The sequence below is a fragment of the Salmo salar genome, chromosome 01 (genome assembly GCF_965601325.2).
Source record: "Salmo salar chromosome 01, fSalSal1, whole genome shotgun sequence".
Lineage (NCBI taxonomy): Eukaryota > Metazoa > Chordata > Actinopteri > Salmoniformes > Salmonidae > Salmo > Salmo salar.
The window spans coordinates 55,672,736-55,687,399 of NC_138291.1; positions in this window are offsets into that span (position 1 = coordinate 55,672,736).

Consider the following 14,664-nt stretch of genomic DNA (forward strand, 5'->3'; position numbering starts at 1 on the left):
TATTTACCCAGGCCTCAATTGTTCCTTCAGTAGCACCATTCTTTCTCAGTAATTCTAATGTCATAACTTCTAATAGTAACTGTATCCACTTGCGAAATGGGAGAGAGAGTGGGGTGATTACCATCTAAGAGCGTACATCTTTTTTTTTGCGGCAGTGCTGCCTGCCAGTATCAATCGTCTCTGATTGATTGAGAGATTCAAGGACCTATCATCGTTAAGTAACATGGTATGTAGATGCAATGCATTGAATATTTGCATTCTTGCACTTCAAAATGAATTTAGTAACTTTGTCCCAGAAGCATTAACTGCAGGGCACCTCCACATCATATGAAGGAATGTGCCTACCTGATTTAGGGAACACAGTGAACAGTTGGGAGTTGGGGCCAATTTCATCGTTAAACTTTTTCTAGGTGTTAAATACAGTCTGTGAACAAATTGAAAATGTATAAATTGATGGTTGGGATTACGGTCATATTTTTCCATATTCTGTTCCAGTTAAAGTGTTGTTCAGATTCACTTAGATCTGTTGATCATATTTTTTTAATGGCTAGCTCAGAATTTGAGCTTTCCAAAAGTTGTTTATATATTATAGCGATCAGTCCTTTTGGGAGGCCCGATCATTTATTTTTAAATTCCATCATTGGATGGTTCGGTAGTTGGGTTTCCCGAGGGACTCCTAAGTTGTACATATAGTAAAAAGGAGTTTCCTGGTAATATGTATGCTTCTTTCAAATCTTGGAATGTTCTCAAACCATTACTGTCCATGATATCGGCAAGGGTACGGATTCCACATTTGGACAATTGGGGGAATGCAAAAAGCTGCCCTCCAGATCGCTAGGCATTATTGGGAAATATTGGAGTATGGGCATACCATTTCGATTCCCAGTTACATGGTGTTTAAATTTTGTGCCAAATAGAAGTTGTGTGAGCAATAATAGAATAAAGCATAGTTTACATTGTTTAAGGGATATAGCAGTGGATATACAGTTGAAGTCGGAAGTTTACATACACCTCAGCCAAATACATTTAAACTCAGTTTTTCACAATTCCTGACATTTAATCCTAGTAAAAATTCCCTGTCTGTGAGGTCAGTTAGGATCACCACTTATTTTAAGAATGTGAAATGTCAAAATAATAGTAGAGTGATTTATTTCAGCTTTTATTTCTTTCATCACATTCCCAGTGGGCCAGAAGTTTACAGACACTCAATTAGTATTTGGTAGCATTGCCTTTAAATTGTTTAACTTGGGTCAAACGTTTCAAGTAGACTTCCACAAGCTTCCCACAATAAGTTGGGTGAATTTTGGCCCATTCCTCCTGACAGAACTGGTGTAACTGAGTCAGATTTGTAGGCCTCCTTGCTCACACACGCTCTTTCAGTTCTGCCCACATATTTTCTATAGGATTGAGGTCAGGACTTTGTGATTTCCACTCCAGTACCTTCACTTTGTTGTCCTTAAGCCATTTAGCCACAACTTTGGAAGTATGCTTGGGGTCATTGTCCATTTGGAAGACCCATTTGCAACCAAGCTTTAACTTCCTGACTGATGTCTTGATATGCTGCTTTAATATAGCCACATAATTTTCCTGCCTCATGATGCCATCAATTTTGCACCAGTCCCTCCTGCAGCAAAGCACCCCCACAACATGATGCTGCCACCCCCGTGCTTCACGGTTGGGATGGTGTTCTTCTGCTTGCAAGCATTCCCCTTTTTCCTCCAAACATAACGATGGTCATTATGGCCAAACAGTTCTATTTTTGGTTCATCAGAACAGAGCACATTTCTCCAAAAAGTACCATCTTTGTCCCCATGTGCAGTTGCAAACCGTAGTCTGGCTTTTTTATGGCGGTTTTGGAGCAGTGGCTTCTTCCTTGCTGAGCGGCCTTTCAGGTTAGGCCGATATAGGACTCGTTTTACTGTGGATATAGATACTTTTGCACCTGTTTCCTTCTGCATCTTCACAAGGTCCTTTGCTGTTGTTCTGGGATTGATTTGCACTTTTCACACCAAAGTACGTTCATCTCTGAGCGGTATGGCGGCTGCGTGGTCCCATGGGGTTTATACTTGCGTACTATTAGTTGTACAGATGAACGTGGTACCTTCAGGCATTTGGAAATTGCTCCCAAGGATGAACCAGACTTGTGGAGGTCTACAATTTTTTTTCTGACTTCTTGGCTCATTTCTTTTGATTTTCCCATGATGTCAAGCAAAGAGGCACTGAGTTTGAAGGTAGGCCTTGAAATACATCCACAGGTACACCTCCAATTGACTCAAATGATGTCAATTAGCCTATCAGAAGCTTCTTTAGCCATGACATCATTTTCTGGAATTTTCCAAGCTGTTTAAAGGCACAGTCAACTTAGTGTATGTAAACTTCTGACCCACTGGAATTGTGATACAGTGAATTATAAGTGAAATAATCTGTCTGTAAACAATTGTTGGAAAATGACTTGTGTCATGCACAAAGTAGATGTCCTAACCGACTTGCAAAAACTATAGTGTGTTAACAAGAAATTTGTGGAGTGGTTGTAAAACGAGTTTTAATGACTCCAACCTAACTGTATGTAAACTTCCGACTTCAACTGTAGGTATTCCCCTTGTCCAGATGGGATGCAGTGTGCAGTGCGATGGGGCGGTATGCAAATTGTAGTGGGCCTAGGGTGTCGGGTCAGGTGAAGGTAATATGATCCTTAACTTGCCTCTCAAAGCATATCATGATTGCAGAAGTGAGTGCTATGGGACAATAGTAATTTAGCTCAGTTAACTTCTCTTCCTTGGGTACAGGAACAATGGTGGACATCTTGAAGTAAGTGAGGACAACAGACTGGGATAAGAAGAGATTGAATATGTACATAAACAAATCAAATCAAATGTATTTATATAGCCCTTCGTACATCAGCTGATATCTCAAAGTGCTGTACAGAAACCCAGCCTAAAACCCCAAACAGCAAGCAATGCATGTGAAAGAAGCACGGTGGCTAGGAAAAACTCCCTAGAAAGGCCAAAAACCTAAGTAGAAACCTAGAGAGGAACCAGGCTATGAGGGGTGGCCAGTCCTCTTCTGGCTGTGCCGGGTGGATATTATAACAGAACATGGTCAAGATGTTAAAATGTTCATAAATGACCAGCATGGTCAAATAATAATAATCATAGTAGTTGTCGAGGGTGCAACAAGCACCCTCGGTGAACAGGTCAGGGTTCCATAGCCGCAGGCAGAACAGTTAAAACTGGAGCAGCAGCACGGCCAGGTGGACTGGGGACAGCAAGGAGTCATCATGCCAGGTAGTCCTGAGGCATGGTCCTAGGGCTCAGGTCCTCCGAGAAAGAAAGAAAGAAAGAAAGAAAGAAAGAGAAGAAAGAAAGAAAGAAAGAAAGAAAGAAAGAAAGAAAGAAAGAAAGAAAGAAAGAAAGGAAAGAAAGAAAGAAAGAAAGAAAGAAAGAAAGAAAGAAAGAAAGAATTAGAGAGAGCATATTTAAATTCACACAGGACAGGACTGACCCTAGCCCCCCGACACAAACTACTGCAGCATAAATACTGGAGGCTGAGACAGGAGGGATCAGGAGACACTGTGGCCCCATCCGATGAAACCCCCGGACAGGGCCAAACAGGCAGGATATAACCCCACCCACTTTGCCAAAGCACAGCCCCCACACCACTAGAGGGATGTCTCCAACCACCAACTTACCGTCCTAAGACAAGGCCGAGTATAGCCCACAAAGATCTCCGCCACGGCACAACCCAAGGGGGGGGCGCCAACCCAGACAGGAAGACCACGTCAGTGACTCAGCCCACTCAAGTGACGCACCCCTCCCATGGACGGCATGGAAGAACACCAGTACGCCAGTGACTCAGCCCCTGTAATAGGGTTAGAGGCAGAGAATCCCAGTGGAGAGAGAGGAACCGGCAAGGCAGAGACAGCAAGGGTGGTTCGTTGCTCCAGCCATTCCGTTCACCTTCACACTCCTGGGCCAGACTATACTTAATCATAGGACCTACTGAAGAGATAAGTCTTCAGTAAAGACTTAAAGGTTGAGACTGAGTCTGCGTCTCTCACATGGGTAGGCAGACCATTCCATAAAAATGGAGCTCTATAGGAGAAAGCCCTACCTCCAGCCGTTTGCTTAGAAATTCGAGGGACAATTAGGAGGCCTGCGTCTTGTGACCGTAGAGTACGTGTAGGTATATACGGCAGGACCAAATCGGAAAGATAGGTAGGAGCAAGCCCATGTAATGCTTTGTAGGTTAGCAGTAAAACCTTGAAAATCAGCCCTTGCCTTAACAGGAAGCCAGTGTAGGGAGGCTAGCACTGGAGTAATATGATCAAATTTTTTGGTTCTAGTCAGGATTCTAGCAGCCGTATTTAGCACTAACTTAAATTTATTTAGTGCTTTATCCGGGTAGCCGGAAAGTAGAGCATTGCAGTAGTCCAGCCTAGAAGTAACAAAAGCATGGATTAATTTTCATTTTCGGACAGAAAGTTTCTGATTTTTGCAATGTTACGTAGATGGAAAAAAGCTGTCCTTGAAACAGTCTTGATATGTTCTTCAAAAGAGAGATCAGGGTCCAGAGTAACGCCGAGGTCCTTCACAGTTTTATTTGAGACGACTGTACAACCATCCAGATTAATTGTCAGATTCAACAGAAGATTTCTTGGGACCTAGAACAAGCATCTCTGTTTTGTCCGAGTTTAAAAGTAGAAAGTTTGCCACCATCCACTTCCTTATGTCTGAAACACAGGCTTCTAGCGAGGGCAATTTTGGGGCTTCACCATGTTTCATTGAAATGTACAGCTGTGTGTCGTCCGCTTAGCAGTGAAATTTAACATTATGTTTTCGAATGACATCCCCAAGAGGTAAAATATATAGTGAAAACAATAGTGGTCCTAAAACGGAACCTTGAGGAACACCGAAATTTACAATTGATTTGTCAGAGGACAAATCATTCACAGAGACAAACTGATATCTTTCGGAAAGATAAGATCTAAACCAGGCCAGAACTTGTCCATGTAGACCAATTTGGGTTTCCAATCTCTCCAAAAGAATGTGGTGATCGATGGTATCAAAAGCGGCACTAAGATCTAGGAGCACGAGGACAGATGCTGAGCCTCGGTCTGACGTCATTAAAAGGTCATTTACCACCTTCACAAGTGCAGTCTCAGTGCTATGATGGGGTCTAAAACCAGACTGAAGCATTTCGTATACATTGTTTGTCTTCAGGAAGGCAGTGAGTTGCTGTGCAACAGCTTTTTCTAAAATTTTTGAGAGGAATGGACGATTCGATATAGGCCGATAGTTTTTTTATAATTTCTGGGTCAAGATTCGGCTTTTTCAAGAGAGGCTTTATTACTGCCACTTTTAGTGAGCTTGGTACACATCCGGTGGATGTGGATAGAGAGACGTTTATTATGTTCAACATAGGAGGGCCAAGCACAGGAAGCAGCTCTTTCAGTAGTTTAGTTGGAATAGGGTCCAGTATGCAGCTTGAGGGTTTGGAGGCCATGATTATTTTCATCATTGTGTCAAGAGATATAGTACTAAAACACTTTAGTATCTCCCTTGATCCTAGGTCCTGGCAGAGTTGTGCAGACTCAGGACAATGGAGCTTTGGAGGAATACCCAGATTTAAAGAGGAGTCCGTAATTTGCTTTCTAATGATCATGATCTTTTCCTCAAAGAAGTTCATACATTTATTACTGCTGAAGTGAAAGCCATCCTCCATTTGCGAATGCTGCTTTTTAGTTAGCTTTGCGACAGTATCAAAAAGAAATTTCGGATTGTTCTTATTTTCCTCAATTAAGTTGGAAAAATAGGATGATCGAGCAGCAGTGAGGGCTCTTCGATACTGCACGGTACTGTCTTTCCAAGCTAGTCGGAAGACTTCCAGTTTGGTGTGGCGCCATTTCCGTTCCAATTTTCTGGAAGCTTGCTTCAGAGCTCGTGTATTTTCTGTATACCAGGGAGCTAGTTTCTTATAACAGATGTTTTTAATTTTTAGGGGTGCAACTGCATCTAGGGTATTGCGCAAGGTTAAATTGAGTTCCTCGGTTAGGTGGTTAACTGATTTTTCTCCTCTGACGTCCTTGGGTAGGCAGAGGGAGTCTGGAAGGGCATCAAGGAATCTTTGGGTTGTCTGAGAATTTATAGCACGACTTTTAATGCTCCTTGGTTGGGGTCTGAGCAGATTATTTGTTGCAATTGCAAACGCAATAAAATGGTGGTCCGATAATCCAGGATTATGAGGAAAAACATTAAGATCCACAACATTTATTCCATGGGACAAAACTAGGTCCAGAGTATGACTGTGGCAGTGAGTAGGTCCAGAGACATGTTGGACAAAACCCACTAAGTCGATGATGGCTCCGAAAGCCTTTTGGAGTGGGTCTGTGGACTTTTCCCTGTGAATGTTAGTCACCAAAAATTAGAATATTGTCTGCTATGACTACAAGATCCGATAGGAATTCAGAGAACTCAGTGAGGAACACTGCATATGGCCCAGGAGGCCTGTAAACAGTAGCTATAAAAAGTGAGTGAGTAGGCTGCATAGATTTCATGACTAGAAGCTCAAAAGACAAAAACGTCATTGTTTTTTTTTTTGTAAATTGAAATTTGCTATCGTAAATGTTAGCAACACCTCCGCCTTTGCCGGATGCACGGGGGGTATGGTCACTAGTGTAACCAGGGGGTGAGGCCTCATTTACACAGTAAATTCATCAGGCTTAAGCCATGTTTCAGTCAGGCCAATCACATCAAGATTATGATCAGTGATTAGTTCATTGACTATAACTGCCTTGGAAGTGAGGGATCTAACATTAATAAACCCAATTTTAAGATGTGAGGTATCACAATCTCTTTCAATAATGGCAGGAATGGAGGAGGTCTTTATACTAGTGAGATTGCTAAAGCGAACACCGCCATTTTTAATTTTGTCCAACCTAGATCGAGGCACAGACATGGTCTCAATGGGGAAAGCTGAGCTGACTACGCTGACTGTGCTAGTGGCAGACTCCACTAAGCTGGCAGGCTGGCTAACAGCCTGCTGCCTGGCCTGCACCCTATTTCATTGTGGAGATAGAGCCCTGTCTATGTTCGTAGATAAGATGAGAGCACCCCTCCAGCTAGGATGGAGTCCGTCACTCCTCAACAGGCCAGGCTTGGTCCTGTTTGTGGGTGAGTCCCAGAAAGAGGGCCAATTATCTACAAATTCTATCTTTTGGGAGGGGCAGAACACAGTTTTCAACCAGTGATTGAGTTGTGAGACTCTGCTGTAGAGCTCATCACTCCCCCTAACTGGGAGGGGGCCAGAGACAATTAATCGATGCCGACACATCTTTCTAGCTGATTTACACGCTGAAGCTATGTTGCGCTTGGTGACCTCTGACTGTTTCATCCTAACATCGTTGGTGCCGACGTGGATAACAATATCTCTATACTCTCTACACTCGCCAGTTTTAGCTTTAGCCAGCACCGTCTTTAGATTAGCCTTAACGTCGGTAGCCCTGCCCCCTGGTAAACAGTGTATGATCGCTGGATGATTAGTTTTAAGTCTAATACTACGGGTAATGGAGTCGCCAATGACTAGGGTTTTCAATTTGTCAGAGCTAATGGTGGGAGCCTTCGGCGTCTCAGACCCCACAACGGGAGGAGTAGAGACCAGAGAAGTCTCGGCCTCCGACTCCGACTCGCTTAATGGGGAGAACCGGTTGAAAGTTTGTCGGCTGAATAAGCGACACCGGTTGAGCATTCCTACAGCGTTTCCCTCCAGAAGCCATGAGAAAGATGTCCGGCTGCGGGGACAGTGCGAGGGGGTTTATACTAACGTTACTATCTGTACTTACTGGTGGCACAGACGCCGTTTCATCCTTTCCTACACTGAAATTACCCTTGCCTAACGATTGCGTCTGAAGCTGGGCTTGCAGCACAGCTATCCTTGCCGTAAGGCGATCGTTCTCCTGTATATTATAAGTACAACGACTGCAATTAGAAGGCATCATGTTAATGTTACTTAGCTTCGGCTGTTTGAAGTCCTGACGAACCATGTCCAGATAAAACCTCCGGGGTAAAAAAAGTTGAATGAAAAAAGTTGAGTGAGGGAAAAAGTTAAAATATACGGTAATGAAAAAGTAAAAACCGTCAGATAGCAAAGTAAGATCGGCAACAAAAACACACAGCAGCGTAAACAAGTCTGCAAGTTGTTTACGCAGACCACCCCACCAAGCTGGTCTGCACATGCTCTGAGGACGTGGCTTGGGATGCCGTCTAGGCCAGCAGCCTAGCGAGGGTTAACATGTTTAAATGTCTTACTCACGTCGGCCACAGAGAACGAGAGCTTACAATCCTCGTAAGTGGCGATTGCCCGTGTCTGCGGCTCGCTGTTTTCCTTGAAGCGGGTGAAGAAGGTGTTTAGCTTGTCTTTGAGTGAGGCGTCAGTGTCCACGACGTGGCTGGCTTTCCCTTGCCTGAGCCGTTGAATTGTGACTCCACTTTGTCCCTGTACTGTTGCTTTGCCTCTTTGATTGCCTAACGGAGGGCATAGCTGGTTTGTTTGAAACATCCATGTTCCCAGTCACCTTGCCGTGGTTAAATGCCATGGTTCACAATTTCAGTTTTGCGCGAATTCTGCTCTCTATTCACGTTTTTTGTTTTGGATAAGTTCTCATCATAACAGAGGGAACAACATCCTAAATGCACTTCCTGATGAACTCAGTCACCGAGTCAGTTTATACGTCAATACTATTCTCAGAGGCAACCCGTAACATTTCCCAGTCCGCGATATCAAAACTCATACGTGTGACATATCTGTAACTATACGGTGTGACCTGTTTTCTGTTTGGGGAACTTCGTCACTTTCAGATATAAGTTAATTGATTTTGCATAGTTTAATTAGATTCCTCTTAACAAGCCATCACACTCCATTTGCCGTGACGGTGCTGTGATGCCGCCTGCTTTGTTCCAGGCCTCTATTGACTATTTTCACTCTCAATGTTTTCTCCTAAACTTCAGCCCTTCTCCCAAACTTCCAGTGTTGTTCCTAATATGTTAATATAATAAGAAATGTATATTTGTCTAATTCTTTAACGAGTATGTTATGACATTGTTTATGAATTGCTGACATATTGTATCTAAACTGGATCTAGTTCAGGAAATTGATTGCGGCTTCCTGTCAGTGACTGTTGAATGGATCAATTCAAAAAGAAAACATTTAAGAACTTTTAGCCACTTCAAAAGTCTTTGGAACATAACTGTCAATGTAAATTTGCTAAATCTACCCCGCAGTCATTCTCTACCTGAATTGATGTCCCTGAATTCTCCATTTAGTTTGGTATCTAAAGCTTATCTAGTGACTTTAATCAATATTCCACCTAAAAGGCTTTGTAGAATACACCGTTCTGTTCATGCAAAGCTCATTGATTGCAGCCTTGTGAATGGCTGTGAAAAGGATCCATTATTGACACATTTTCCTGCCGTTTCACAAGTGTTTTGAAACAAAACTTGATTCGAATCTCCTGAGCTGGTTTGGGCCAGTATCTAAAGCTTGCCTGGTGACACTATTGCAACGACATCCCACCTCAAAGGCTTTGTAGAATAGCAGCCTTTTTGTTGTTCAAGGCAGTATGGAAGTAGAGCAATTCTCATTGACTCATCCTTGACTTGTGGCATTGCAATGACGCAATTGGTGCTCCATTGCAATTAACACTCTGACCTTCCATGAGTCATTGACAATAGGTCCAATGTGATTGCCACAGGTTGGCAATAGAGAACAACACTCTCAATAGAAGCACTCGTAATCTTATTTACAGCTTTCACCCACTAAAATGAGACAATAGCCAAGGAGAGCAGAGATTGGTTTAGTCTGAAATGGCACCCTATTCCCTACAAAGTGCACCACTTCTGACCAGGACTATATAGGGAATATGGTGCCTTTTCAGATGCAGCCATGCTTTAACACTCTGATAGTCTTTTACTAGCGTAGTCAACATAGCCAAAGAGTTTATATTCAGACCAGGTTCCAGTCTGCAAGTCTTTAGAAGCAGGAGGTCAGAATAGTACATTTACTCTGGTGCTTGAGAGCAGTGCACACAGTAATTGAGTGAAAGGATTACAGATCTCTTGATGATGTTAATGTTGTTTGCTTCCTTTGCATGGCCATGTCTGTCTTCTTGCATGTTAAACAGAAATAACAGCATTTTCCAACTAAGGAGCAATGCAATAATCCACAGTGCATATCAGTTTGCAGATCCCGAAAAATATGACATGCAACTGTGTACAAACACACACATAATTATTTAAAACAAGCTTTTTAATGATTTGACCAAAGCAAAGAGAGTACAGTACATTCATCTGCTCAAGGCCCTTATTTCTGCCCTCTGAATACACCAGGTGAATGGCAGGTTCAGCTCCTTGGTATCAACCAATTCCACCCTGCGTCAGGACATTGAGACCATGATAGGAGAGAAGGAGAAGTTTCAACAGCTACACAGAAAGCTGAAAAGGGTACGAAGGGGAGAAACCTCTTTTCAACATTTAGAAAATGTGTTTTTTTGTCAAGTCTGGGGTCCAGGAGTTGAAATCCGTAGTTCTGAGGGAGAAAGTTCTACATTCTACAAAGAGAATGAGTTGATTTCCAAAGTTTTGTCTGCAATGCAGTTTCTTTGGCAATTTTACTGGGTTTGGGTTTGACACAACAGAAACTATCGGAGACCTGTCGGCAAAAGGGAAATGTTTTTGGACGAGGCCATTGAACACATTAACATGAGGTACAGTACTCTTCCTTCCTCCAGCTCTCGGTGTACTTGTGCGTAGTGCTTTATTAAGCCTTTAAGTAGGCCTACAGTCATTTAGGGCAGGCTCCGCCACAGTGGGAATGGAAATATCATGTGATACCATTTCCTCCTTCCATCAGACTCGCTGTGCTATAAAGCCTCGATCGGGCCCTATCAGGATAATATGTCAAAGTAGCATCACTCATATTGGTTTCTCATACAGGGATGTTTGATGTTGTTGAGGTGCACTGCTGTGGAAAGGGAATCTTTTTACATCTTTCTGTCCCCTCGTTCAGGGAGAAAGTTCAGATCCGCCTCCTCAGAGGCCAGGATCAGCGGCTAAAGGACAGGGAGAGGCGAGGGAGCTCCACAGATGGCTGTGCCACACTCAGAAAATAGAACAGTTCCACCAGGAGAAGACCAAAGTCAGACGAAATGACACGAGTTTTCTCAAAGCTGAGGATAACAGAGGTGTGCTGCTGATTCATGTTGTTCCCAATCCTTGGGGGTGATCGGCCTTTAACTTTTACTAAATTCTACTATCCCCCAGAAACTTGTTTCAAATTCTGTATTCACATCATATACTTAAGTTAAAATGATGTGTTTTACTTGAAAGATACTATAAGCATTATCTGTAATTTCTTGGAATGCCATTGTCATCACTCTCCCTCTCTCCCAAAAGCAAAATAGCTCATATTTCATTTTACACCATATGCAAATCTGACTTTTGTTCCTTTAATACAAGGTCATTAATACAATACAATGCCATATGGCAGTATATACACCTAGTCCACATTACAAAACAATGCATACATTGTAAATAGAGTGCAAATGGAGTGCTCGTATATTACTTTAACAGCGTATTTCATGCTTTGTCTGAATGCCACTGACCGACAAATTAGTAGAGGCTGAAATCAGAGTTCCCCATCTAACATGATCAGTGTGGCCCTCAGACACCCTATGCTTCCAGCTCTCTACTGTTTTGTCATTACCGATGGATTTTGAAAATGACGAGCCTGTTGATTGAAGGGGCAAAACTAAGTGATATTTCTCTACCTCTCGTTAAAAACATAGAATAACATTTGAAATAGATTTCTTTCTACAAACTGGTTTGCCTTTTCTGTTCTTTATCTATTTTTCCATGTGACCTATTGATTCATTCATCATACCTAGACATGCCCAGGCCTAGCACCAAAGCTGATGGCATAAGCAGGGTAAGGGTTGTGCTCATCAGGGCACAATGTAACAAACTGTTTTGCAAAAGAAAAGGAAAATGATGGTTCTTATTGGACAAGTTCAGGTTGTCCCTCCCTCTTTTAGTCACCCTTTATTCCATTTGGTGTCCAATGAATGTGGACCAGGAGTCTTTATTTACCATGTGATTTGACAAGTCTAGAACTAAGGCTCAGAGCTATTTCAGGCCAGGTCATGTGGTCGGGAAAAACTCCTGGCCCTACTTACGCCTTGGCATCTGATTGGTGTTGGGCATCTCTTCAACAACAGTCCCTGAATGTTACTTGTTACTGTGCCTGGTGTGTGAATATAGATTACACTGTGCTGCTGCTCCTTACCTCCTCGAGTGTGAGTCAAAAGAGAGCACGGAGCCCTGTGATAAGGTTTCTCAGGGCTTTGTTAAGTTGTACCACAAGCCCCTGGACCTACCAGGCAAGCCCGAAACATTTCTATAATGGAATAGGGTGAGTAGTTTCAAGGGCACAGTGTGCTTCCCATATAATTAATAGGATCTCTATGGTTCTTCCATTTTGGTAGCTACAGTTGTAGTCCTCAGACCATAGAAATAGAACTACATGCTTCACAATGTCTTGTCAGCCATTACTGAGTGTACCTATGACGGTGCAGTCAGGGATGTGGTCAGAGGCTCTCCCATTCTAGTCGTTCTATTTCTATGCCTCAGACTCCAAAGGAACTGTCCTTTTACAGGACTGCAAAAGAAGGAGAGCAAAGTGGAGCAGCAGATGTAGCTGAAATAGTATGAGTTTGCCGTGGAAAAGATTGGTGACATCGTGGAGCATAGCACCAAGAGGAGGAGCCAGCCAAGGGGAGGAGCTACAAGCCAGACCGTCCCCACAGAGGATCTGGGAGTGGAGGAAAGGAGATGGGCCCTGCTCTGGGAATCAGGTAGATCCTTTCACACTACTGATCTGAACCAAGCCAAACCGAGCCAAGCTGTACTGTACTGGCCTGCTTAAGCATCCTCCTTAGTTGCTGGAACCATGCTGAAAAGGACGACGTGCAAAGAAAATATCATTGTCAGCACAGTAATGTTCAGGAGGGGACAATAGTATAAAAAAGGTACCATCCAGCCAATATCCTGACATATGGTTGGACATTCATATATATAATCTACGGATGTCAATAGAAGACTTGCATAAATGTGCATGAATGCATCTCTGCTGTCCACAAATATACAGTAAGGGTAGCTATTAAAAAGACTGCCTAGTCAGACCAGTAATACAGTACTGTTTCAGCTGGCTGATAGGCATTATTACTCAAGTAGTGTAAAGCAGAGCACAGAGAATTTTCGACCGCTTTACTATTTTCGACCGCTTTACTCAATTTCCGACTTGGAAGACAACGCCTTCTAAACGTCCATGGCTAGTTGCAGACAGCATCAGATACATGTGCTACACATTCATAGACAGAGGGGATCTGCTTCCCTCACTTGGATGATTTTCCTGTGAGATTCTGCCACTTGCAATTTGAAGGAAAATTATGAAAGCACAGAGACTAAAAATTAATTATTTTATCATTTAAATGTTTTTATTGGTCAAATATTTGTGCAAGCGTGGGTTCCTTTGGCGTCCACGAATACATGCCAATGGTGGTCCGTTTGAATTTAGAAAATGCTCCGTTATTCAATTAAATCCATGTTTTTCTCCATGAAATATCCAACATATTGTATATTTCAAATCTTCTCATTGATTGAGGCAGGTGAGTGTCCTTCAACGCAACACCTGATTTCTGAGTCGTGCTTATGACATGCTGCACTTTGGGGTGGACACCCGCCTGTCTCAATCAGTGAGAAAACTATTTAAATAGACAAGATAGCAAAAATGTAGGATCCAAAAGGTACACAAAAATGTAAGAAGCAGGCAAATTACATCCAAATGAAACGGTAGAAAACTGTAGCTCTATAAGGCTTCTTCCATTTTATATATGCAAAATGGCTCTAACAGTAACAATGACCAGTTTCTGGAACCAAAATGTAAAAAGTATGATATAAAAACAATATGGTTTGTGAGTACAGTATAGCTAGTCAGAATGTTCTCTCACAAGTGAAATATTCTATTCAGTACCATTAAAGCACTTCCTGTCTTTTTTTTGTGTAAGCCCACAGTCATAGCCACAGAATACAGTTACACACGTCATAATTTGTTATTAAAAAATAATGAGTCGAACAGAACAGCTCTCCCAAATGCACAGGAGGTTGGTGGCACCTTAATTGGTTTCCATGTGTTTGATGCCATTCCATTTGCTCTGTTCCAGCTATTATTATGAGCCGTTCTCCCCTCAGCAGCCTCCTGTGGCTCACTCAGGGAATATAAAATTGGCCCTTTTTCTCTGATGAACAAGAGGAAGAAGTATAGGAACTGTGAGATGACAGATTGGACACGCACACACTGTAATTCACCGGGGGGGGAGACATTGAAAGATAACCACTATAATGTAAAAGCTTTGGGATTCAATAATTAGACCAATCTTGACAAGAGACATCGTTTTTCCTGTGTAAAGAAAAGCAATACGTTAGATAGAATGCCGCTGACAACTGCATTCTAAGTGTTTCAAAAAACTGAGCTGGAATGTAATTGGACAGACTGAGAAGGAAATAAGTACCGAACATTCTGTTTGTCTACACTACCTCATGGCTCCATTATGCTTCT